Here is a 25,737-nt window from a genome sequence, read left to right as displayed (position 1 = left end):
TGTTTGATGTGTGATGACTTCTTTTTTTTTCCCTGAATGAAGAGAAAACTTTGAGATGAAAGAATCACCTGAGTTTTAAGAACTAGAAATACCATAGATGTGTGTTTGGCATCACTGCCAGGCAGAGTAGATCAATTGAGCCAAGTTTTTTCTTCTGTTCTCCTCATTAACCCAGGCTTTATTAGAACAGAGAGAAAGCACAATAAAATCTTTATATAGCAGGCTCAGATATAACAACAGGTGTGCTATTCCCAAATCCATGGATTTTTACAGAGTTGGTCAAAGGGAGCATGAAGTGACATAGCATCTAGAAAGTGAAACGTGGGTGCTCTTTTCTGTATTACACTAAGCTGGCTCATCACTATGACTGGGAAAAGATATTTGAGAACTAAATAGTCTCTAAAAATGTATTTTTCAAAGAACTGCTGTAGTTGAAGCAGAAGATTACCTTTTTGACAATGAACATAATGGAATTAAATGCCACTGTAGCAGTGCAGTTGGTATGAGAGAATAATCTAAAAATACAGTGTTGAAATGTCTGACAAGCTCATAGGAGTACTGATGCAGCCACATGTTTATATATTAGTATGTCTGCAGTCCACACTCCTCCACCTACGGAACCCATTACATTGTAATAAAAAACAGATTCTGCTTAAACTGCTTGTTGCAAGTTCACTTGTTTTTTGAAAATGCTGGATTTGACAAATGCTATTCTTCTGCACTGAGTTTTCTCTTCATCAGGAAGTAGTATCACTCATAATTTGTGCTTTTGGAAGGTACACTAGGAAATATTTTAGTCTTGTGCAAAGAAATTTGCCAATACTGTTGAGTTTTTAATTTTCATTTAGAATGCAAGTTTCTAAAAGTATACTTTAAAAATAACTTTCTTTAAACCTTTAATTTGGATACATCTTTCAGAAGATTCTCTTCTGGAAGCAGTGACTGGCACAGCTTCCTTTGGCCAGGCACACAGCACTCAGTTACAGCTCAGTGGGACTGCTTGTCCGTGGTATTTTAGAGATCAGTGAATAAAGTGGCCCTTGCTAGAGCAGCTAGTGATGTTCAGTCACATTTCTCAAAGGAAGGCGAGTGTGTTCAAAAGGACACTTTGTTCAGAATGACACCTGTCAGGCTCTGTGTTACTCATGCACCCAAGAGAAGTACAAGAAGAAGTTAAAGGACATCTTCCACTTCCAAAGTACTTTCTGACAATACTTTCTGTAATCTTTGTGTCTCTTCTTCACCACCATTTCACCATGTCTGTATGTTTCTGTGACACATGGTCTGTAGTTTTCAAAGATTGTCACCGTGGAAATATTAAAACTGTTACAAGCAGGTAAATTTCCTGACACTACATTTTATTTGTTAAAATTAATTTGCAATAGCAGTATGAGTTTGGATTTTTGGTTGGTTTTGTTTTTGTTTTTCTCCTTGGTTCCCTCTCCCTCCCACAGTGACTACTTGTAATCTTTGATGGCATGAAACCTGTGCTGAATTACTTGAAGGTATTTGTGAATGTCCTTGTAAAACATCACAGCGGTTTTCTATCTGCTCTTTTGGAAAACAGAATCCTTGGTAAAATATGTACACATCTTGTTATTTTTAGCACAGTGGTTTTAACCCCTGTTGAAACCTTTAGGATTACTTTGTAGTTTTAGCACTGGCTTAATTTTCTTTATACTTAGTTGTGTGAAATATCCCAATAATAGGTCTTGAGACCAAAACACGACCTGTGGGAGTGACGGGAAAGTTTATGTTAAAAAAGACACAACAAAGTAAAACTACAGGGAGGATGCTAAGGGTGGAACTGTTATATTGGCCTTCTGAAAGAGAATCAACACTAATAACTTCTTGCAGGGCATTTAATAGCTGTCAGGTAATCATGTTATGGTGTTTTGAGCTTCAGTTCTAATATGTAAACATACCTGCTCTTCCACTGCTAACCAACAATTTGAATAAATTTTATTCCAATGAGTAAGCTTTATTAAATATATTTTAAAAGAAAAATAGCTGTTTATTTGTTATATGTGTGACATTTTCTGTTACCTTAGGTTAATAGAGAAATTCTGGTTAAAATAAAAAATACTTCTGATTTTGATTATCTGATAGAAATTACAAATTGGAAATAAAATTTTGTAGAATGGTAACAGAGAGAGATTCCTTTGGGGAAAAATTTAAAAGTCTGAGTTTTACATAATCTGAGAGACAAAATGCTATCATGTATGATACACAGAAGCAAAATTGACTGTATTTTGCCTTCTGTAAAAAGAGGTCCTGCAAATATAAGTCTGTTTGCAGTAAACAAAAAAATTGTTTAAAGTGCACATATTTTGTAACAAAGGCCCCTGAGTAGGGTTTTTATTCTCATGCATAACAAAAATTAATCAATTCTATGCTTACTTTGCCTAGAATTATAGAGGTAGCCAGTTGCTAGTGCTTCTGATCCTTGACCTGCAATAACATGTATTGATAGTGAGGATTTTTGATAGGTGTATTAGTATATCAATAAGAGTGTTTATTTTCATCATCCTGCCTACTCTAGTTTTTGGGTTTTTTTTTACATTTAAAGTCTTTTGGAAGCTCTCATCGTAGCAGTATTTGGCATTCCTCACTAGGTTCTAGGGTTTTACATGAAGACAGTGCTTTAGGTCAATGTCTCTTAACATTTTGAACTCTTTCCTATTTTGTAGCTGTGAACCAATACAGGGGAAACCATGTGAGAGAAGGGATCCTGTGTAAAAGTCACTGAGCTCAGAATTTCTGGTTTTGACTTAAGATCCAGGCCTAAAACTTTGTAACAGCAAAGAGTTCTGGCAGCCTGTTGCTGGTGAGATATTTTTTTTTATGAACAGAGGGACTCTATCCAGTGTACAGTGACCAAAGGTCTCTTCTTGGTAGAGCTGCAGAATTACCATCCTTAGCAGTGCTCTGCAGTGTCAGATTTAGTTCAGCCAGGGAACGTACAAAGCACCTCCCATGGGAGTCAGTGTGAGCCCCGGTTCCACACTGATGGCAAAAGACTTAAACCCTCCTGAGATAGGTGGAGGGCTTTTTTCTCTGCTCCTGATAGAACATTTGGTAGTGTCCTTAATGAGTAAAATTACTATTACTAGAAATATGTTTTTCAGGTTATTCTTTCTCTCCTTACGTGTGCTGTCACTGGAATGATTATTTTTTCCAAGTCTCTGCTATCTGGTAGCATAATGGCATCTTAGTAATTTCAGTATATTCACAATGGTAAAATTCTTGTCTGTTTTGTTTACAGCAAAATACTTACTCCAAATCGCAACAGCCTTTTTTCATGGTACAGAACTACTCGCTTTTAGAGAAAATCGATGGAGACGGTTAATCTGTAAGATCATCTCATACTTCTTTTGAGGCATAACTTAGTAATTTCTGTGCTTGTGTGTAATTGAAACTGAAGACATTGTAGTGTTGTTGTATCTGAAATAAACTATGTGCCTATAGTTTGAAAAGTTAAGTGAATTCATAACAAGATTGTCCCTTTCATTTGAGAAAGGGACAATTCACATCATTCCAGAACTCCGTCTCGTTGGATCTACATGAATGCATTGGTTTTGAGGTGCGAGGCCTTTGCAATGGACAAGCTGTTCTAACCAGTTCCTTGTTTCTGAGTGAGACCGGTTCGTGTCTAGGGGACGGGTTCGTATCTCAGGGTAGCGCAGTTGGGGTGAGTTTTGAGTCGCGGCAGAGGTGCCCCAAGGAGGGAGTCCTGCATGGCCGGGCAGAGCTGCTTCCCGGAGCCGGCCACTGCTTTCCCCCAGCTGCCGAAGCGAAGGGCCGCGGCCGGACCCCGAGAAAAGGCTTTTCCTTTTCCTGCCCATTTCAGGAGAGGCTGGAGCAGCCCGGCTCCCGGGCAGGCCGTGCCGGGATGCCATTTTGAGGCTCCGTGTGTGCGGCAGGAGGGGCGGCGCGGCTCGGGTTACGGGCTCCGCATTCCAGCGCCGGGAGGGGCCCGCGCCCGCCGCCCCTCACGGCACCGCCGGGCCCGCGCTCCCACCGCGGCAGCGGCCGGGCTTTGCTTTGCCTCGCCTCGCCTCCCTGTAAGCCTAACAACTCACTAGGAAAGAACTGGCTTTTGAGCTATTTTTAGAGATCTGAAATCCTCGTGGCGCTGTTTAATTTTGCTTAGCTGTAACAGTGGTTATAAGGACTTTCTGGAAGCGGACTGTTGTGCTTCAGATATTTCCTTGAGAGCTAGAAGGTTAATTATCTGATGCGCTTCTTGCCGTCTCATTTTTCAAGTTGTTACCTGTATTTACAGTGTTATTTAAATTCTAGGTAAATATTTGCTTTTTTTCGTGGAGGTATAGATTTTTGTATTTTGCCTGTTTTCCCTTCTCTTCCCATGGATACAAAATAGCGATTTGAAGTAATGTGTTTTAAAGATCGTGTAATTTCCATTTCATGCTTGCACTGCAGCAGTACTCACAGTTGTTCCTCGGCAGAACAATAGTGAGGTACTTAGTGTACACTTCTTAAAGTTTTCACCATTAAAAAAACCAACCTGCAGGAGAATATGATTAAGGCTTGTTAAAATAGAGCTGAGTTTGTATTTAAGGTTTCAAGTTGACTTCGGAACAGAATGTTTTGTGGGATATTTATTGTAGTTGTTACAGCAACATCAGCTGGTACCCACTGTTCCTGGAGGGTCATTAGCATGTCTTGTGTTCTTCTTTGGGGCTGCATAAATCTTTTCAGGTAAAAGAAACTAAGCAGGACATCTCAAATTGAAACTCTGAGCATGTTTTTTTGTGCTGTTTGGGGTGTTGTGTTCTTCCCCCCACTTTTAATTCAGGTTGTAAATCATTCTGCCAATCAGGAGTCCATAAGTGTTGAATTTTTTTTCCTCTACCTGCAGTACATTCTCACAAACATGAGATAAATAACGTCTTTAGGTTCAGTTCAAGAGCTGAGTAAAGCTTTGTCCGTGGGAAGGCTCAGCAAGGACATGGGATACCACATTCATCAGAGCTTAAATGATGAATACTGTGTATCAAATGCTGTGAAATATACAAAGCAAATCAGCTGCAAAAATATCTTCTCTGGCAACTGGTCAGAGTGGTATTATTTGTAAAAGCTGTTAGATCCTGGGATTTTTCTTCATGGCATGTAATCTCTTTGTAGCTAAAGAAGTAAAATGATCCTGGTTGTGGTTTGCAGTGCAGCTCTCTTGTCAAAGGAATTCCTTTTATTCCCCTCCCTCCTCCCACAAATAAAAGCCATCACACGCTGAATTGAAGAGTCCTCTGCAGTTGTTTTAGTTAAAATTAAACACTAGGGGAGAGTACCTTGTTCTTGAAAATTCTTTCCGAGAGTTGCTGCTGCTGCATCCCTGAGCTCCCCAAAACTGAAAGGATCCAACTGATTTTTTCTGTTTCACTGCAGGGAGTCTTTTGTGTCTCTTTCAGCAGAACTGTACCTGGTACAGGTTGGAGAACTTTCCTTCACTTCAGCCTCAACATGTGAAATCTAGTCCTGTCTGGTTAAAATCTGTACATAAACTTACTGCTAAAATTCAGTTTACCTTAAGATCAATGAAATATGACAATAATAGTAAAAATGAAGCATTGACATTGAATCTCTTTTTCTTATTAAGACTATATATAGGAAAAAAAGATTACTTCATCACCTCAGTTACTATTTTGCCAAATTCTTCTCAGTGTTTTCTCAGTTTACTGCTCCTCTTCTATAATTTAAAATGCATGTGTTGTTGGTTTTAAAAAAAAGTTGATTCACACAAAGCAGTATGCAGTGGATACAGCTGCTGTTGTGAATATATAAAGGTAATTGATGTAAAAAACCACCACACATTTTTGTTTCTGTTCCAGTCTGTGCCTCTGTAATGGGTTTCAGTGCAGTTCTAATAGTTTCATTATTTTCATACTGAGATCAGTGTGTATATTGTCTAGAAATGAGAAAAGAACTATAAATGCACATATAATGTATTTTACTTAGGTGTTTCTGTCAATTTGGAACTGCCAGTAGTCTGTGATGGTAAAGGCCCTGTGTTGAGATCCAGGGCAAATCAATGCACAGCTCTGGGTAAAATCTATCACCAGCATCCAATTTCTTGCCTTAGCTGAAAAAGAGCACAGCTGCTGGAGTCACTGTAAGTTAACTCACATATCTGAGTTATCCTGCTTCCACCCACACATGCTTACCTTGCAGAATGTTTGCATAGATCTTCATAAAAACACTTCCCTTAATCTGCTGTGGCAAGCAACAAAATTATTTTGGCACTAAATTAACACAGTGTTGGAGCTGAGGGCCTGGGGAATGCAGGATATGCTCTGTGTGTGCTGTTGGTTTTGCTGTGAAGCTGTTATTTGTTCACCTGTCTGAAAGGGCAGTGAGATAATGGGTGGGTCTGTGCCTTCCCTTTTTATGACATTCCATGTAGCAGGTTGTCATTGTCCTGATCTCAGAAATGCAACCTATCAGAAACCCAAATAAACAAAAAAACCCCAATCAACAGCACGAAACTCCTCATATCCGGTGTTTGAAGGCTTTCATGCTTAGGTTACACAGAGTACCAGCTCTGGTCTGCAGTTGGTGGGACAGCAGTGGGATCAAGCTTTTGGGCTTGGCTCAGTGTTCTGCTGGATTGGAAGAGAAATCCCAGCCAGCAGTCTGCAGGCTTGGGCTGCAGGTCTGGGCTCCCCCGTACAACAGGGAGACTGATGCAATCAATGGTGTGGCCTGCAGGAGAGGGGCTGCCACGCACCAGCTGTGTTTGCTCAGCCTGCAGAAGGCTGAGCAATGATGTTTGTTATCTTCAGAGAAGGTGGAGCTACAGTCTTCCCAGGAGTGCATGTTGAAAGGGTGGTAAATTAGTAGTTGCAAGTTACAGCAAGGTAATTTCTTACTGGATTAAAAAAAAATAATTAGAATGGTGAGGTACTTGGGACACGTCTGTGAGAGGCTGCAGAACTGCCTTTCTTGGACATGTGCAGGACATTCCTTGTCCAAGTCCTGAGCAGCTCAAGTGAAAGTTGAATTTGGCCTTTTATTGGGCGTGGGGCTGGACTGAGCTACTTCTAGAGGTCTCTTCCAAGCTATGAGAGTTGATGGTTCTGTCTGACAGCAGCTGGGATCTGTGGGGCTGGCAGGTCATATGAAGAGGTCATGTTTTTCTGCAGAGCTCTTGCAGATTCTAACACACCTGATTTCTAACCCAGCTGAATAGGGTCAAAGTTAGTGAATGGAGGATTGGGGTGAAAATTGCTTGACCTTGTGTAACACCAGCCATGTTGGTTTATCTGGATTCAGTGGTTAAATTTTCATTTGTATTGTGTATTGGGGCAAAAATGAAAACTGGAACTTCAGTGTGCATTCATACCTCTGTGTCACAGGAGGTAAGAACTCAGCTGACAGATGTGGCACTGAGTGCTGGCCCTTTTTTTAGGGTCAGATTTGTGGGCTTTTTCTAGTAGATCTTTCTTTAGAAGGAGATTTAGCAATTTTTTTTTATTCACTTCTAAAATTAGTTACTTGTAACTAAGGTTTGTTTATTTCAGATGGCCTGCATTCTAGCTTTCTGAAGATCTAGGTTGGGGAATAAAAAAATGTGTGGACTGTTCTTTCTGTTTATCCCTCATTTGTGGTAGTCTTCTATTCCCTGATTTAAATCTGACTTTAGACAGAGAGCTGAGCCAATAGAGCTGCCAAATAGTTTGGTGCTACAGGCTATCTGAAAATCTCAATCTGAATATTTTGTCAGTGGGAGCTATTGGGTGGATGCCTAGCATTTTAATTTTTAGGTTTTTTTTTTTAGTCTGACATCTTGATTGTCCAAATAGATTTGGACTCTTATTTTAAATCTTAGCGTTTGTATCAGCAGGAATAATCTTGTGCTAAAGCAATTACTACCTATGTTTTTTTTTAAATTATGGGTGTTTGTGACCTGGGGAAGATAACATAATGCAATGGATGTTAAATGCTATTTGTTTTGAAGAGCATATTTGAAACAATGGAAAGACTTTAAAAAATGTTGAAGTTCTGAAGTGTTTTATCTGTCAGTGTTAGATTTGGCAGTGGTTTGTACAAATAATTTGCCAGAAAAGGAGTAACTCTTAATGTACTTCTCATGAGTTCCCTGATTTTCTGCAAGTGTTAAAATCCTATTGTCTGGCTTAGAATGAGGGAGTTTATTTCAAAGGGACCTGTGGGTAGTGGTTCTCTTCCTTATTTTTGTGATGCAGGGTAGGAAATGGCTCTGGGTAGGACTAGTGCCTAGTCCCTGTTGCCCAGTCCACTATTGCTTGGTGTCCCCTGGTAGGGAACTGGTTTTATATAGATATAATTGAAAACTGACAGTAGTTTTTTTCAGCATGAATTGATGCATGTCAAGTTTTCAAACTCAAGAGAGGACAATGGTATCATTTCTGTTATAATATGTAATAAACTGTGACGGGTTTTGTATTGGTGTTCTGCCCTCCTGCAAGTCTTCTACAAGCAAATAATTGTGTTATTTTTCTAACTGGATTTTTCTTGGCAGTGTTATCAAATATGAATGTTACCACTCAACTCCACAGAATCCTTATTGTTAAATAAACCATGCTGGAACTTGGTAGAGGATGAGAAGCCTTAAGGCAAATTAAACTAGAGAAAAATCCCCAAATACTAAAGGCAAGAATCTTTTTCCTTGTTCTTTGTATTTTTTTTCAGGTATTAACTGTGTTCTGGCATTAGGATCTCTCAGCCTGTCTTCTTTTTGCTACATCCTTCAGTTTTGATTGCTTGAAAATGACAGTTTCTGTACTGTGTATACATAAATGTATGGAGATAGTTCCAAAGGATTAGTGGCAGCTTGCAAGTTGTGTTTACTTTTAACATGGTGACTGTAAATTAAGCCCAAACCCAGAACATTGATGGAATCACAGAATGGTTTGTGTTGGAAGGGATCTCTAAAACATCTTGTCCAAATCCCTGCAGTGAACAGGGACATGTCCAAGTAGCCCAGGCTGCTCAGAGCTGTGTCCATGCAGACCTTGAATGTTTCCAGGAATGAGGAGGCATCCACCACCTCTCCAGGCCACCTGTGCCAGTGTTTCACAGCCTCGTGGTAAACAAAACCTCTTCATATCTGTCTGAACCTACCACACATTTAAAACCATCACCCCTTGCCCGGTCACAAAGGCCCTGCAGAAACATTTGTGCCCACGTTCTTTTATTTGTTTACCTTGTGTATTGGCAGCAGTTTTGCAGCTCTTACTTCTCTTCTGAGGCCTTTTTCCCCCCTCCAAACATCATTAGAAGGTTGAAATACAACCATTTAGAGTCTTTCTTGGCTTTTTTTTAAAACTGCACATTTCATGTTTTCCTTTTTGTTACTGTTTTTAGTTAGGATTTATTGCAGCATCAATGAGAAATAGAACCTATCTGTGAACTGGAAAGCTTTCTTAAATATGGCTGTAGTTTCATCAAAAACTGAAGAAACTATCAAGGGAATACAACTGTGTTTTTTTCACTAGGTATTTGGTGTTGTTGTGTGGTCTCTTGCATTAACTCAGTCATTTAAAAAGTGGTCAATTTTCTTGGAATTTTGGGCTTTCTTCCATGTCTTTGATTTTGCATATGTCAATAGGTTTGATCAATTTAAATATTGTTATTGTCAGAAAACAGCAGTGATCTTGCAGAGAGTCAGCTAAAGAAAAAAATGAAAATTGTTCCTCCACTGATATATTCTTTGTAACAGCTGTATTGGAAAAATTTCTTATGTTAAAAGTGGCTTTTTTGATATTTTATTTGATTATAGTAGCATCTGAGGAAGCCTTTTTAAGGAGGATAAAATAAAGTAAGATAAATGTAATAAAGATAAGACTAGATTATAAGGAGCTTCCCATTATAATAGTGCAGTGTTTTGTAGTACTGCAGTAGAGGAAATCTAGTAGGTTCTCCATAAACTATTTTAGTTTCACTTGCTGACAGTGGCTTGGAGAGCTTTTTATCTCTTTTTCAATGGTAGTTGTGTATCCTGCTGCTGTATGATTGCTGTTTGACACAATTATTTCTCATAAAAACATAACATGAGAACAGTCTGAACTTGCAGCTCATCAAAATACACTGAACTTTAGATACACAATTATAGCCTATGTGAAAACTTCTAATATTTACAGTTGACTAAGGAGTTTAAAAATTGTAAAATCTAAGGGATTTTTTAATGTAGAAAACATTTTTTTAACTAATCCAGGTGCTGGAAAACCTGTAAAAATGTTCTCTCACAGTGCAGTAATAGCAGAGTTGTTTGTCACCACTTCACATGCAGTAGACCCCTTGGTTTCTCTTGTGGAGTCAGTGTGCCTGAAGCAGCACAGTGAGGCTGAGGAGCTTTGGGGTGAGCCCTTCCCCTGCTGTTTGGGTTTTAGGTAGGCTGAGTTCTGGAGTATTTGAACTTCCATCTGGAGATGAGCAGTAGCTAAAAGAAAAGCTGTTCTTTGTCCACATCTTTTCCTTACTTGTTTGATTATTCTAGACAATCTCCCTCCTCTTCATCCCAGTCGAAGTATAGAAAGTATAACTATTGGTAGCTATTTAATTTTTGCAGGGCACCTTCCTATGTACATTGCTGATAAACGGTTTTTTGTTGTGACCTTTGAAGCTGATGGAGGGTGAATTCTTGTTCTTCCTGCTCTTCTTGATACACCTTTGAAAGTCTCATCTGTCACCTCATCTGTCAACAGAAGGGTATTGCTTCATCCTGCTCATGTTCTCACTGGATTTGGTGCAACAGATTCTGGATCTTGGAAAGCATCTTGATCATGCAGTTTTCAAATTATCAGATGCCTTTTTTTATTTTTTTTTCCATGACCTCTCCCTCCCAGAGATAGATCCAGGATTCTGAGGCTGGTTTTCAGTTTGTCAGTTCTGGGCTCGGGTTACAAGTAGTGTGATAAGAATTACATATCCAAACTGCTGCTATTTTACAGTATCAAAGAATGTTCCTCTTGAGATAGCTTATAAATATTTCACATCTTTTAACAAAGAGGAACTGTGAACAGCTTTCAGCTCATTTAACAGAAGAAAACACCCCCTATGGCCGCCAAGAAGCCCCCACCTCTGCCAAACCTGTTTGCTGGTCTCTGTGCATAGAACTGATACTGTCATTGTACAAATTGCAAAGCATTAGGGTCTGTTGGCAGAGAGATAAACCTTCCCCCTGAGGGAGCATGTAGACAAGGAAAGCCTGCAAGCTCTTAATTCATCAGGAGAAATTTTGAACACTTGAATTTTGAAGCTTTTTGAGCAGTATTTTGAAGAATGTTGTATGGTTGCCTCTTCTCCCTCCCTAGTTATCTCAGGAAACACAAAATATCCCAAGGCCATTGGATGCCTTTGCAAGCCTTGGCAGGAGTTAGCAGTGTCCAAGGACACTATTAGGAGTTTTTGTGTTAGGTCATACATATCTATGTCCCCTGACATCATTGTTTCCTCCCTATTTCCCCACTCCCTTGTCTGGTTTTAGGAAAGGCCAAAACCCATATAGTCTGATCTACACAAGGTTTTGGCAGTCTGACAGTCAAAACTTGCTTAATCAGGTCACTGAATTATCATACAATGTTCTGGTTTATTAGAGACACATCCTGTATTTTAAAGATTTTCAGAATTTCTGGGTCTCACCTGATTTCCAGACATACATGCTCAAGTAAAATACATGATGGCATCTTAAACTCAGCCTTTCCTGTGTTTCCTGCAGCTCCAAACTTTTCTTTTTGTCCTAACCCCAGATATTCTTCTTTCTAAATAAGGAGGAGTTGGGTTATGGAGATGCTTACATTACACTGGTGGCAGGCATCTGCTCTAGTGACTGCCAGAATATGATTGCATGCTGCTCTGATTAAGATTTAGTTACACTGCTTAGATCTTTCAAGTTCTGTTTTTGAGCTATAAGCTTGTTATTGAGTTGTTGTGTGGTTCTGTTTAAATATACTTAAATATTTGTTCTATTTTAGTTCTGAGAATATACTAATGGTAGAAGGAATGTGCAAGAGTACTGCTTCTATTCAGCAGAGCTTCTTTTTAAACATACTCATTTATTTCTGCTTACTTAAGTAACTTTTATTGTTTTATCTTGTAACTCTTTTAAAGACAGCAGAACCAAGTCAGACTTTCCAGACTTCTTGTGTGCTGGAAAGTGTTTCCTGACTTGCACTCACATATACTTGAATAAATCACCTGAAGTAAATGCAGGGGCACACCTGGGGTGCATTCTTTATTCTACAGAATCCTCACTGTTAAAGCAATCCCAAGGAAGTAACCCATTGTTGGCTCAGGGCTGATAGTAAGGAAAGCTGTGTGTTTCTGTGAAAGATGCTCCTATCACTAGAGCCTGTGTAATTCACTGCAGATTGTGTAATTCTGTCTCAGTTTTAGTCATTGTCAAAGCTGCTTATAATAAGGTGAAAAGTCATTTCATCATTCCAAAGTTTCTGTGGTTTATAAGAAAGGGACCCCATACGTAAGTTTTTTAATGTTCTTTTACATGGTAAAAAAATAGGAATGCTGAACTTGTTCTTCCTTGACTTTGTAAGACATGTAATCTTACAGAGTCTGTACATTTTTCCTGCAATTTTGTTCCAACAATTGCATTTTGGATTTGAACAAGCAAAAGTTGTCATGATAGTGTGTATGTGTACATATATATAGATATATATATCTATATCTATCTTCTTTTTGCAGTCTTGTTTAATTATATATATAGTAGTTTTAATTTATGCATCTTGCTGTAAAGAAAAAAACAGAGGCAAAATGTAAATAATCAATCAATCCTTTATAAAACCCTTCAGGAAAAACTGACTTTTTTGTTGTTTGCTTCCAGTTTGCTCTTGGACAGCTTTTCACCTTTCTTTACCTGAATAAGGAAGCTGCTGCCCTGAACTGGGATTCTTTTCTATTTCCAGTAAATACTTTTGGAAAGTATCTAGTGTTGAAATCTGTCATCACTTCCAAGTGTCTTGCATTCTTGTCAAACAGAGAATGCTGAAGTTCCAGTTCATTAGTGGGCTGAAATTTCTGTCTTCAAGGAGTAGGGAAGCTCAGTAGCTTTGTGGTTCAGTGGAAATTATGTTATGTTGAAAGGACCTACCTGAAGAGTGACACTTCAGTTGTGTTGTTTTTTGCCTGTTTAAAGGATGAACATATTCAAGGAGGGCTCCTCTTAGTGAAGTCTGTAAGTCATATACAAAACTTGCTTTTTTTCAAAAAAAATTTTCAAAAATTTATTTTGAGCATATAACCAGATGTGGCTGAATTCCTTTTGAGCCCAAAAGATGTTTGTCTGCAGCTGGGCCCTTATCCTGCAGTCTTTGAGGAGTGGTGTGTATAGTCTGCAGTCTGTGTTACAGAAGGTAAAAACAACGAAATCTCTAAGAAAAGATAACTCAGCAATCTTATTTGGAAATCTTTGCTGCCTTCCCCTCAAATTCTCAGTATTGATTGCTATTTTATAAGTAGTTCTTCACATTGCTTAGGAGGAGGAGGCAGCTGCTCTGCAGGGAAAAACACAGCTAAGTGTTTTTCCCTGCAGAGGAAAAAAAAAAAATTATACAATGTTGCCTGTACAATTTTATAAAATAGATGTCATGCATCTGAAGGGTTAAATCAGCTGAGACTCATGTAGAGCTTCAGCATAGCCAGTAAAGAAGATATCAGTGTTAATATTTTGCTGGTTCTTTTATTTATATGTTAAGCCTGGTTAACATAGAAATGGCTTGATGGTTTAATAGAATGCAGATGATTCTCAGTGTAGAGAGGGACAGAGGTTACCTATCTATTCAAACTCCTTTTCTTATTTTTCCTTTATTAAAACAAGAATTTTATCCACTTATTTGAGTAGGAAATTAAATAGCTAAGTTAAGGGAACATAAAAAGATAGTCTATTTTCCTTTTTCCCCACCAAAAGAAAAATGGAGAAAGAAAAATGACTTAGGGTAATTAATAATAGAAAGTGTATCTGTTAAAATTGTTTTAGCTTTTTGTTGAAAGATACGCATCCCATGGTGTGCTAATTTAAACATCTGAAATGGCTCTGCTTTCATCTTTTTTCAAAGTTGGGGTTTTATTAGATTTTAAATATTATTAATTAGCTACAAAAGGGACAAAGATGGAAAGATAAAAAATCCTTCTTGTGCTGGTCCATGTTCTGTGCAGTAGAACTTTGTCTCCACTCTTTTCAGACTGGTCCTGTATATGGGGAGCTCTGCTTGGTTGGGCTGAGCAGTGTGGATGTTGTCTTCAGCTTTGAGTAATTGTGCTTGGGATTGTTGTCTGTTCGTGGGCAAAAGGAAACAACATCAATTCCTAGCCCAGTGTGCCATACATGCTCTTACCCATGCATTTACAAGTCTTTCTAGAAGGGAGAGTCCACTGCATCAAGGGTGAATCAGTCTGCAGATGATAACTCCTTAAAGTGTATTTCCTGTTTGAATTTAGATGAGATTCAAATGTCAGCTGCTGGCTCTTGTGTCTTCAGTAAATAGAAAAAGCTGCTAGAGTCAGAGAGTTTTGTTTTTTGTGGGTTTGGGGTTTTTTTGGCTGGTTGGGGTTTTTTGTTAGAAGTCATATTAAAGCAACAATGTCAAGTATCTTAAGTTTCTTGCAGCAGGACAAGCTTTCCAGAGCTAAAATAAGCATGAGTTTTTCAAAACCATGATTGAACAATAACTACCACGAATGCTTGCTCATGTTTTTCTGATGCTGTCTTTCAATGTTGATGGAAAAGCTTTCATACTATTTTTCAAGCCACTCTGGACCACAGTGAAGTCTATATTACTTTCCCTACATACCAAGAATAAAATAACTTCTCACTTGGTGTGTATATATGGTATAAAGCATGTATTAAAACTGTGGTTGTATCTCAGGGGTCTTCTCCAACCCCAAGAGTGCTTGATTGGCTAAAACTCAAATTATGGCTCTTTTCTGCCTTTTCCCCTTTCTTCCATAGGCTTTGTGCTCACCTCTGTAAAAAGTGATGTCTTTAACAGGCACAGCAGTGAAGGATCACTTGTGCTCATCAGGTCCCTCCTGGGAGCACCCTGTCCATCCACAGGGTGGGATGATGCCTTGACTTCCAAAATAAAGAATGGAGCTGTGTCTGAGGGAGAGCAGCTGTCAGGTTTGTTAGCTCATGTCAGCATTGTCAGAGCAGTTGGAGGAGTGTGCAGGGTACCAGGTGTGTCACAGTTCTCAGCAGGAACACCTCTGGTGCCTTTACAGCTTGGTTGACAAAAATCTCTCCCACGCTGAAGAAGCTGTGGATTTCATTTAGCCATTCTTGTTCAAGTCTTTTTTTTTTTTCAGGATATAGCTCTTCTCTTTTAGTGTTTGTTCATGGAAGGTCCTGTTGCTGTACAAAATGAACCTGTTCCCAGGCAGTTAACCAGAAGAGATCTGCATTGTTCTCTGCAAGTGGCCTGTCACCACCTTTTACCACAATGAGTTTTTACTGTGGCTTTGCTAAGGGGGGAAGAAAAAGGCAGCTTAGTTTTCTTTCAAATCCTTGATGAGGGCACCAGGACTCCTGTGCATTTTAAGAGAATTTGAGATGTGATGAATTCTTCACCATTGCTTCCAAATACATAAATCAATAGGAAATGCAAGAGGCCAGATTAGATTTTAGATAACTGTACATCATGTCCAGGAACGTGGTGATGGGTTTTGCTGCCCTGTGTTTGTTTGTGCCCTGCAGGTCTATTCTCAATGTAGTATTTCAGAAATCTGTCATTAGAAATCTTAGGTCAAGTTGAAAGCATTCATAATACAGTGACCAAAGAACTAGAGGCAGTATAACATTCTAGCATTCAGAATGAACAATTGTTAGACTTAATAGCTGAAATGGCTGAGGATTTTTGAGCACCTTAATGTCTACACTGAATTAGTCTTGTGTATTATTTGCTGTGTATTATTACTCCAACCTGTTCACCTCAGCTGGGACAGATGTTGAGGCCATGGTGGCCTGAGTTTAGACTTGCAAATCAAGGGCTGTATCATCATGCAAATGGTAAGGATGAAAATTATTTTGTGCTCATGTCTTCTAAAATTCTGATGAGTAAAGAATACTTCAGCAAATATCCAGCTGGTTTTATTACTTGAGAAATTTATTCTAATTGTGCATCAGGCACACCATCACTGACTGGTCAAGGGATGGGATTGTCCCTCTGCCCTGCTGCAGCCTTGTCTCAAGTCCTGTGTGCAGTTCTGGGGTCCACAATACAAGAAAGATAGAAAGCTGTTAGAGAGTGTCCAGGGGAGGCCATGAGGATGAGGAAGGGCCTTGAGGGGAGGAGAGGCTGAGGTGCCTTGGTCAGTTCAGCCTGGAGAGGAGGAGGCTGAGGGGAGACCTCACTGCAGTCACAGCTTCCTCCTGAGGGGCAGAGGAGGGGCAGGCACTGATCTCTGCTCTGTGTGACACTGACAGGAGCCAAGGGAGTGGCCTGGAGTTGTGCCAGCAGAAGTTGAGGTCGCATATTAGAAAAAAGTTCTTCATCCAGAGAGGGTGGTTGGGCAGGGGTCACAGCTCCAGGGCTGGCTGAGTTCAAGAAGCATTTGGACAATGCCTTTGGGCACATGGTGTGACTCTTGGGGTGGTCCTGTGCAGGAGTTGAACTTCTATGATTTCTTGTGGGTCCCTTCTAACTCAGGATATTCCACAATTCTAATTTCCATTTGGCTTATTTTCTTCTGAAATAACAATGTTTAAAGAAATTTTAGAGACCAAGTATGCTCCAACAAGTCCCTAGTACAAACATCTTACTAAAAGAGTTTGTTCCATAATTATAGCTTTCTTGTGTGTAACCACTTTTGCAAAAAAAGAGGACTTTTGTTTTCAAGGGATAATATTCAGTTGTCTTAATAATGAATTGGTCTCATTGTATCAGGAGAAGTTTACAGTACCTGTAAACAGATGAAGGAAAGTTCAATTTGCTTGAGATGAGATACAGTCAATGACTACCAAGGTAATTTCACATGGTCATCTGGATTATAAAGCATTCTTGCACTTGATGTACAGAAAGGGGGGGATTTTTTTACCACTGAATTACAAAAACAGGTAAAGCATTTAGTTGTGTATCTTCTCTGCCAATGACTTACAGTTGTTTCAGGAGCTTAAGTTAATTGTGGAAAGCCAAACATTCCTGTAGACAGCCATGTGTAATACTGTGCATTAAAAGTCTATGGGGTTATGACTTTCTGAAGTTTTGTCCAAAGTAATCTATGAAAATAACCAAATATCTAAGTTTTAGATGCTACATGTGGTCCAAATGAATTCTCAAGTTGTCTAGAATAATTTGAAAGATTTTTCTATGCCTTTCTTTTTGTTTTGCTATATGGTGTTATATAGTTAGTGATTTAAAGAAAGCAGAAGACTGGATGCAATGTGGACTCCAAAGGTTCCTCCATGAGAGTTATTTTACTCTTGAATATCAGTGTTAATCCAAGTACTTTCCTATAGAAAAACTTAAATACTTGATAGGTCTGCAGATGGTGAAGGCCTTTAACCTTACTGTGGTGGGAGTGATGTCTGAGGTGTCTCCTGATTTCCTTAGAATCTGTCACACTTCCATGTGTTCAGAGCTGTTGAGCTGATAGCTCCTAGTGCTTTGTTGAAGGCAGTGATCTTGTTGGAGAGGTTTTCTCATTCCCATCTACGTGTTCCTGTGACCTGTGTTTCTTGTCAGAAGCTAGCCAGCCTGCAACCTGTGTTTAATATGATTTTGTGTGTGTGGATTTGGTTTGCATGGCAAGGTTTTTGTTGCAGCTCCAGGGATGACTTTTGTGAGAAGCTTCCAGGAACTTCCCCCATGTCAAATGAACCCAGTTCTGGCCAGATCTCGGAGGGACCCACTGCTGGCCAGGCCTCAGCCCATCACTGATGGTGGAAGTTCCTCTGGGATAACACATGTGAGCGAGGGAAGGAGTTCCTGTGCATAGCAACTGCACATGCAGAGAGAAGGGAGAACATGTCAGAGAAAGGAAAAGAACTCTGCAGACACCAGGGTCAGTGGTGAAGGAGGGGTAGGAGGTGTTCCAAGTGCCAGAGCAGATTGCCATGCAGACCGTGGTGAGGCAGCTGTGCCCCTTCAGCCCATGGAGGTCCACAATGGAGCAGAGTTCACCTGCAGCCCATGGAGAACCCCATGCTGGAGCAGATTTATGCCCAGAGGAGGCTGTGACCCCATGGAGAGAGGAGCTCATGCTGGAGCAGGTTTGCTGGCAGCACTTGTGATGCTGTGGAAGGAACCTGTGCTAGAGCAGCTTTCTCCTAAGGGACTGCAGCTCATGGAAGGAATCTACACTGCAGCAATTCATGCAGGACTGCAGCCTGTGGGAAGGAGTCACATTGGTTAAGCCATGGGGGAACTGTTTCCAAGGGGAGGAAGCTCATGCTGGAGCAGTGGAAGAGTGTGAGGAGTCCTTCCCCTGAGGAGGAAGGATCAGTTGAGACAGTGCCTGATGAGCTGATTGCTGTCCCCATTCCCTGTCCCCCTGCTCCACATGCAGGGAGGAGGTAAAGATTTTGGGAGTAAAGTTAAGCCCACCAGAGGGGAAGGATAGAGGGAACACGTTTTTAAGGTTTGGTTTTATTTTTTGTTATCCTATTTCAATTTGATTGAATTTGATTAATTTCCCAAGTTGAAATTGTTTTGCTTGTGACATTAATCAGTGAGTGATCTCTCCCTGTCCTTATCTCAACCCACAAGCCTTTTGTTATATTTCTTCTCCCTGTTTAGTTGAGGAGGACAGTGACAGTGGCACTTTGGGCACCTGGCATCCGGTCTGAGTCAACCCAGCACACTACTTAAAAATTTAAACATTTGTAATATAAAATTTCAATTTAAGAAAGAAAATATCGATCCTACACACACAGAGGTATAAGGCAGTGTGGTAGAACAGTAGTGTAGTTTTCAGGTGGTTTGCTCTATAGTATTTTGATAGTGTGCAAAACCATGGAATTCTGAAGTTGTAACAGAATTTATTTACCTTTTTAAATTGAAGGTTCCTGAAAATATTTCTCACCATTTGAATTACTCTGAAAAATAGACAAATAGAAGAAATACTTGACCTTTTGCAGGAATCTTAGGGGGAGAGAGAAGAAGATCAGCTATCAGAATGTGGTCTAATATGTCCTGTGGGACAGGCAGAAGCTAAATTTCATTGGCTCTTTTGTCAGGGAGAAATGGCACTCTGGGCAGCATTCCCAGCATCAGCATTAGGATAAGAACGTGCACCTCAGAGTCTGTGTGCCAAGTGATCCAGCTGAATTGGTGCTTCCCTCCACACCAGGCACCCCACCAGCCAGGTGGCAGTTGTGGCCCAGTGACTGTCTGCAGCTTGGGAAATGCGGGGATGGTTTAACACAGCATGGAGCCTGGGGTAGGGGGTTTTTTGGTAGAATTTTTTGCAACTCAGGAAGACTTATGAAGTCAGTGGTGTCCCAAGCTGCCTTATGTTTTCAGGGATGTCAGGCACAGCAGAAGACTGTTAATTGTGGGGCCACTCTGTCATCAGTATCCCAAGAAGAGGCTGAGATTGTGGGTGGAGGAGCTTTGGGCCAGGTACCTCCAAACCTGTGCTAAAGCATTTGAGTTTTACATCTCTCTTGAAAATCAAGAGAAAATCATATTTGTTAGAGAAATTGTTTTGGATACTTGAAGAGCTGTGGGATGTGATGAAAGAAGGAGTTGCTCAGCAAAGGCTTTTGCCCAGTTGTTACTTGACAAAGCTTGACAAGTCAAATTCTGACTTCACCTCTCAGCACGGAATGAACTGGTGGCTTTGATTTGTCACCACTGCTGCAGGCTGATGGGTTTCTTTTGAGGGTAACTGCTTTTCTTTTAACAGCAAGCTGCTGTCAGATTCCTTTTACCTCTGAAGTTTGGAGAGTGAGCTGATTTTTCAGCTTCTACTGGCTCACTGGTGAATAATATTTAAGAGGACTGAGAGGAATTCTGCAGTGTTCCTGGGAGCACTGGAGAAGAGCTCCCAGGAGCTTGTGGAGCTTGTGGAGTCCTTCAGATGACTACAGATTATGTAGCTAGGCATGCCAAAATAAAACACTGAAGATATCCTCTAAGAAATCAGGAGGCTTAGACTCTTTCTGGTATGAAAAAATACATCTGTTAGGGCAAAGTAAAGACCTGGTGGAATTATCTAGCCCTGCTGATGAGGCAGAATGAGCCTTGTGCCTGGATTCTCATGGCCCTATAATGAATTATTTATGCCACTTGATGCTGTGGAGAGTATAGTTGTCACTGTTGAGCAAGAAATCACACAAATTCACCAGGATGGTTTATACAACAGCAGCTTTAATACAAAAATTCTCTTCTTTTATAGATAGGTTCCACACATTCTACTTGATAGGCTAATTAAAAAAACCCCATCTTTCTCACAAACATCTTTCTTCTTGGGAAGAACAGAAAAACAGCACAGGAAAACACCACCTGCAGGTTGTTTATACTAACAAGTTATCGTTTCTCTACAACTCCCTAAAAAGTCTCACATGTCCACTGTGAGAAAACAAATCCCGTTTTCCCGCTCTCTGCCCAGGCTGGCACATCCACATATGGTGTATTGTAATTTATGCACATTGGTGTCATTCTGGAAAATGCTTTTTTTTCTATCAGGTACTGCACAGTCCCACTTACTCAGGAATTTTTGTGCTCTCATGCTTCTGGTTATGCCCAGGGTCAATGATATTTCAGGAGCTTCATTGTGTAGACCATTTTGTCTTCTATCTCAACAGGCATTGAAGATGATGAAAACAAAAATGTGTAACAAGGGCAGGGAGAGTGCTTGCTTAGCTGCTACATGGTCCTTCAGATGCTTCCTCTTCAGGGTATCTTGTGTCTGTGTGTGCTTGCATGGTTGTAAGGCCTCAGAAGAAAAGCTCAGGTTGTTCTAGGGCACAGATTCTCCCCTCCTATGAAAAGGGGACAAATGATGTGAGGAGTCTTCTGATACTTCTTGAGTAGGCAAGAGGAGCTGTCTGTTCTGCAAAAAAATTCTTTGCTGTGCTAGGCCTGGTCCATTGAACTTCCAGTTAGTCATGTTCATTAAATAAAACAGAGTCAGGAAGGAAAAGGTTTTATGGCTCAGATAGAGAACAACTTCTCCCTCAAAAAAGAGGGTGATCTGAGTTAAGGAAAAACAGTTGTGTGTTTCTGTGGTTTTTTTTTTTTAATTGTACAGATTGGTCCTATATTTTCTGTCAGGCTGCAAGGTCAATCAGGAATTGATTCCATTAGTGGCAGCAGCACACATTAATTACTCCACCTGCCTACACAACCAACCAGCCAGGTTAGATTAGTACTGGAATGGCCCAGTTGATGTTTCAATCTGTATTATTTCTGTCCTGTGTGATATGTCATTTCCTTCAAATTGCTTCATGGTAGTATTTGTGAAGTTCTCAGAAATTATTAAGAATGCTTTTTGCCGTCAAGGATCCATGCAGTAATCAATAAAAACAACAAAATCTAGGCTTTCCAAGAACAACCTGGAAGTGCTGGAAAGATCAGTGGTGTTCTGAACTAATTTAAGTGTTTTGACCAGATATATAGGAAGGCCAAACCAGTAATACAGATGTGAAGAACTGTAAGACATGAAGTACTTGAATGTTTTATAATCCCTTGCATTTTTAATACCTTGCAAGAATAACTTAATGATTGTTAATTAAAGCTCATGGGAAGGTAGGTATAAAAGTAATTTTAAAAATTAGCTTTCATGGAGGTATATTTTTACTAGCATGATTTTGAACAATTTTGAACTACCTTGCCACAAAGATCAAATAAATGTGCTTGAACCATGTCTCAGGCTTTCATTTTCCCCTCTTGCTACCTGGAAGACATGGTGTCCAGGGACTGCAAAGTGTTTGTTCAGCCAGTTTATTTCATTTCATTAATTGATCTCATTGTATTTGGAAGGGCTGTTTGTTCAATGAGATGTTCTTGCTCATATACCTTCAGTGTTTGACAGACAAAACCAGCAAGCCCCAAATTTGCCATACAGTATGATGTTCGCTTTTCCCAGCATGCTGTGGGGGTTTAGCTCACATGGCAACTTGTTGAAAAAGGTTTCCTTAATAAATTCTTATATTTGGACATGAACTATGAAGTAAAATTTGGAACTTTGGTATGGCTTCTTGCCCTTTGCAATTCAACTTATATTCAGAGCAGTAGTAGTCCTGTAAAAGCAATAGATGACAAGAATTCTGGCTCTATTTTCTAGTGGCAGTTGTGAGATTGTTAACCGAAGCATTTTCCAGGCTACCATATGGGTCTGCAGCATATTTTCATTGTGCATAGATTGCTAACAAAAAGCCTGTTGTCTAGGGCTATAGTTTACCTGAAGAGGAATAATTCTGCTTCTGAAACCTCTACCATCTCTGGTTACCAGAGCTGTCAGCTGGCCATGAACTCTGACACTGTACACAGAGATGTGTTGCGAGCACCACACACTTTTCTCCTTTTCCCTTTTGCTCCCACCCCAAGTCTCAGATGCTGAATGGTTTTGACCTTTTTTTTTTTCCTGGTATCTCTGAGTCTGATATCACCCAAGCCTGTGTCTGTGCCATGATTTGAATTTTGGATTTTGAAACTCCAAAACAAGTTCTGTTTGATAAACTGAAATAAAGGTATGCTTACCTGAATGGGCACCCTGCAGAAGTGCTCAGAGGATGGCTGGAGGAGGTTAAAGAGCAGGAAAGAAGTTACTGGAAGCTGGAGTGAATGGTCAAGTACTTAACCCTGTCTGTACCAATGAGTCCTTGTATGATCATGCACTTAATTGCACTTGAGTTAGTTTAACTCTTATGTTACTTTAAGTTACCTTACCAACTTCTGTTCCTTAAATACACACTGTATTTAACAAGTAGAAGGCTCCTTCAGGAAGAAAGATAATTTAAGATGAATAAAGTAATCCACCTGGAAACTGGTGAGGCAGTTGGAGCAGAGTGGGAATGAACAGAGTGCAGGAGAAATCAAGTGCTGGGAAAGTTTTTGGCATCAAAAGAGACAGGTGAGGGAATGAGTTGGATGTGGCCCTGGAACTGAAGAAACTGGAACTGCTGAGAAGGGAAGCAGTAAGTGGAGATACGTGGTAAGACAAGAAACAAGGAATCCACAGGCTGAGTAAGTTTGCTCCTCAAGGCAAGTTAGACTGACTTGAGCTTTGCCGCTGCGAGTCCCTGCGGTCTGTCTGTCTGTCCTGCTCAGAGCTGCTGCTTCCTGCACTCTGCTAGCAGGGGAACCACCCCCACTCCTGAATGAGGTTTAAATCAACTCACTTTAGATTTTCTGACTGTTCCCTGGGGCCTGCCAGTGGCAGAAAATCTGCAGTTTTCTGGGTTATCTGGGTAGCTAGTGTGTTCATGTTATTCTGATTTTTCTTTTCCCAGCTGAGTGCTGATATTTTTCAGTTGATAGTATATAAAGATCTTAAATTTAATCTTGGCATTAAGAACAATTTGTAGATAAATCTGGATTTAATATGTAACTAGTGACAAGCACTGTGAGGCGCTGTACTTTTGAAGTTGTGCCTCTTAAGGTTGCTGTAGGTTTGCAAATTCTAATAAAGTGAAGGTATAGTTGTGCAAATACTTTATTCACTTGTTTCATTTTGTACTTGATGGCACTTCTCTGGAAGATGCCATCAAGAATGGCACTAAACATTTTGAAGAACTTTTATATTAATAATTAAGCAGTTTGGATAAGTGTATAAAAATAAATATTTAAGTAAATTGATTTTTGTAAAATTGAGTATGTTCTCAAGTAGCATTTCATGCTGATGAAGAAGTGGAAGAAATAGTAATGCTGTGAGGTCACTCCTGTAATTTAATAATTATCATTAACTTCTGTCCCATATCTGACAGAGGTTTTGTCGTTTTCCTTTTAAAAAGGGGAGAGATGAATCTGGAACTGACACAAAAATTCAGTAAGTCATAAAAGAGTCTGTGTCCACATTACCAAGCAGAGTGGTGTAATAAGATCAGACCTGTCAGGTGCTGAGAACCTGGCATAAGTGCTATACAGGTGGTGGGAGTTTTATTTCAAGCTGGTCCTGGTCTGATTCTGTGGCTGAATTCCTCTTGGTGGTTGAAGCGTGCACAATGTACACCTGAAGCTCATTCTCTGATCTGATTTTATTCAAAAGAAATCTGGTTCATGTACTTGATGACTGCTTTGCAATGTAAAGCAAAGCAAGGAAAAGAGGTTTGTTTGGGAGATGGACTTCAAAAGTGCAGTCCTGATTTGAATTAAATGCTAATATAGACATACCTAGAGTCGTGCAGATCAGGAAGTTCACCAAAATAAAGTTGTTTAGTAAGAGAGCTTAGATATCTGATCCACGGGGTTGGAATCAGGAAAGGCAATGAATACTTAGAATTGAACAGCTACTTCATCAGTTTGGGAGTTTGGAAAAATATAAGGAGGACACGGTTTTAAAAACAAAACAAGAAACCTCTGAGCTGCATTGTTCAGAAATGTCTTACTCTTGCAAAGCAAACTCTTTAAATAATACAAAGTGGACTTTATATTAATCAGATACTAGATACAGGGAGATTGTAGGTGTTGTAAAAACAGAAAGCACACCGACATTTTTTTTTGTTCTTTTGGAGTCCATCAGAAGATGAACTTAGGTCCTTTGTTAGAGAGAGGAGAAGAGATAGCTATATTTTACAGATTCTTGACTTTAAAAAGCAAAAACAATCTCTACAAACACAATTGCATGGCTAGAATGTTTTTTCAATTTTACCATGGAAGAAATAAGTCATGTCAGCTTGTCTGCTCAGAGGAGACAGTTGTCTTTAAGAATTGGTGCTATCTGATATTCTGGATGGTTTTGGGTTACCATTTAGCACAAATTTATTATTTATTACCAAGACTATTAAACCTCAGTGTGTGAGGAGCAGTGCTTATAAATGGATGTGGAGACAGAAGTATTCTGACCTTCTTGTAATGGAAAGGTCTTTATGGTGCTTAGGAAGGAAAAGAGAAGGAGAGTGGATGCTGAAACTCTCTGCTGGAAATCATACACATAGTTTTTCTGTTTGCACCCCTCCTGTTAGTCTTGGTATTCAAAAGTCATTCCATCTCTACACTGTATGAGTGGATGTATGTTATTTATGTTATTTAACAGTATAGCTGGAATGGTGGTGTTCAAGCCTTTGTGTGATTTTCAAGGTTATGATCACAGTCATAAGACTGGAACTTCTAAATGGTAAAATTTTTGTAGGATCTTCTCAAAAGCTTCAGATGATGGAAACATTCAGAAATTGTGACACTGATAAAATGGGAAAAGTTGGCAATAGGTGGCATCTGCTCACTGTGGAATCAAACTAACAAAGCTGGTAAGCCCATCTTAGCTATCAGCAATGCATCTGAAAATGCTGGGACTTGACACAAGTCAGGCTTGCTCACAATCCTTAAGAGAACTGGGTAAGAACCTGTGCCAGGCTTTCCTCTGGTGCTGGGATGTACAGCAGTTTAAAAACTTAAACCAAAAATCAAACCCACCTGACTGCCAGTACCTTTGTCTAAATTCTTGGCTTGCTTTTCAGTTCCCAGGAGTAATCATGCCTGTGCACAGCTACAAAAAAAAACTATCAATTATTTCTCTGTATATTGCAGTTTCTGGGGTATTGGAACTAATGGTGTGACACCAGTGGATATCTGGTGTGGAACTGCAATCTTACAGATTCTCTGGTGTTTATAATAAAGATTG

At 39.8% G+C, this 25,737-nt stretch overlaps 1 protein-coding gene across 2 annotated transcripts in view; it reads left to right on the top strand.

The window, feature by feature from the left end:
- The window catches only part of BMPR1A (bone morphogenetic protein receptor type 1A), a 74,073-nt gene that overhangs the window by 11,076 nt on the left and 37,260 nt on the right, over window positions 1-25,737 (top strand). The window lies entirely within an intron of this gene.

This window comes from Molothrus ater, chromosome 8 (genome assembly GCF_012460135.2).
Source record: "Molothrus ater isolate BHLD 08-10-18 breed brown headed cowbird chromosome 8, BPBGC_Mater_1.1, whole genome shotgun sequence".
NCBI lineage: Eukaryota > Metazoa > Chordata > Aves > Passeriformes > Icteridae > Molothrus > Molothrus ater.
The sequence above is the reverse complement of the archived record's forward strand: the minus strand, read 5'-3'. Positions and strand labels throughout refer to the sequence as shown.